The 1,985-nt window shown below is 36.7% G+C and overlaps 1 pseudogene; it reads left to right on the top strand.

The window, feature by feature from the left end:
* Positions 1-464: 464 nt before the first annotated feature.
* On the top strand, positions 465-1,390 carry LOC104865043 (annotated as a pseudogene).
* Positions 1,391-1,985: the final 595 nt, after the last annotated feature.

The raw sequence follows: 1,985 nt of genomic DNA on the forward strand, positions 1-1,985 counted from the left end.
TGGGCTAGTGCTTACAGAAATCTGTTGTTTTCAGTTGCCAAAAATCTCAAACCTTGAATTCAAATGTTCCAGCCTAGTAACCCCCTAAGTTCTTGAAGATCATGTCTAGAGCAAGTTACTTTTACCTTAGGCCTTAAAATGTCCCTAAAAATAATGTTTTGAGGAAAAGAGAAACACACAATGATATCCAAGAAATAAGACCCTATAAGTGGGAACTGGCAGGAAAGACAAAGAAATAGTCCTTCGAAGACCAGATTTTTGAATTATCAAACAGAGATTATAAGACAACTATATTTATTATGTTCAAAGAAGAAAACTCAAGTTTAAAAATACTTCTGTGGAATAGAAAATGATAGTGACATACATACTTTCAATAAAAGTTTAGAAAAGAAATAGTCAAAATACATATATAGAGAGACATAAAGGCATTCAGATATAGCAGAAAAGAGAATTCATGAATTGCCATGAAGATCAAAAGAAATTCCATTCCCAGCATATCCAGAGCTTTTGGTCCCAAGAAATATTTGAAGTGAATAGTTCAAAACATTGGCTGCTGGATACATTGATCAATGCGTTTTGTCCATCTAGTCCTTCCCACAAACGGACAGAATGTCTGCCTGTCATCGTTTGCCTAAGGAATAGACTTAAGTATGCTCTGACAGCAGACAAAATCAAGAATGTTTGCATGCAGTGCTTCATTAAAATTGGTAGCAGAGTCCAATGGCTTTATGGATGTCATTAGCATCAACAAGAGAGAATTTTCATCTGATATACACCACCAAAGGTCACTTGGCCCTTCACTGTGTTACACCTGAAGAAGCCAAGTATAAGTTGTGCAAAGTGAGAAAGATCTCCAAGGACACAAGAGGAATCTATCATTTGGTGACCAGCTATGCTCCCAATATCAATTCTCTGGTTCCCTCATCAAAATGAATGACACCATCCAGAGTGATTTAGAGACTATCAAGATTACAGATTTTACCCAAGTTTGGCACTGGTAACCTGTGCCTGGTGACCAGAATTGCTAACTTAGGAAAAATTGGGATGATCAACAGTGAGACATTCAGGCTCTTTTGATGTGGTTTGTGTGAAAGATGCCCAAAACAACAACTTTGCTATTTAGCTCTGTGAAATTTTTGTTATTAGCAGAGACAACAAACCATAGATTTCTCTTCCCCAAGGAAAAGGAATCTGCCTCACCATTGCTGAAAAGAGGTGGGAAGCCAAGTAGAGCAGTGGGTGAAATGGTCTCTAGGTGACATATTGAAAAGGCTGTACTTGACTAAAAATAATATGGCATGATTAACTGCTACAAAAGGAATTATCCGTCACGCATCACAGAGCAAAACAGAAAATATGGGGTAAGTTAGGAGGCATGGTTGGATAGACTAGAAGATGTGTTAAATGTTTAAATGAATGTAGTACTACTCTGCCATAAAGAAAGACAAACTTGAAGCATTTGTAGGAAGATGCACCTTGAGATCATAATGTTCAGTGAAGTAAATGAGACACACAAGCTTAAACATCACATGGTTTCCCTTGCACAAAAAGTTAATATATAAATAAAGTATGAAATAAAAGACAGATAATAGGGAGGAGAGAGAAAGTTATTATATTCTAAGCTTGCTTCTGTTGTCAGTTTCTAGTTTTACTACAACATGATGTGAGAGCTCATTTTGGAGGATTTGCATTTGTTTGGTTATGGTAAGGTCTTTATTGCTGTTCTGAACATGGTCTACTTTGAATATTAATTAATTAATTAATTTCCAGAGTGGAAAAATCTATGAAGATGGAGAGTAGCTCAGTGGTTGCCTAGATTTAGGGGAGGGATTGGGAGATGATAGTGTGTAGAGTATTTTGGGGGGATAAAAAATCTAAACTTCTTTCTTTCTTTTTTTTTTTTTTTTGGTACCAGGAATTGAACTCAGGACCTTGCACTTAACAAGACAGGTAGCAGAACCACTGAGTTAAATCCCCGGCCCCAA

Source organism: Fukomys damarensis, unplaced genomic scaffold, assembly GCF_012274545.1.
Source record: "Fukomys damarensis isolate Sample0158 unplaced genomic scaffold, DMR_v1.0_HiC HiC_scaffold_4, whole genome shotgun sequence".
NCBI lineage: Eukaryota > Metazoa > Chordata > Mammalia > Rodentia > Bathyergidae > Fukomys > Fukomys damarensis.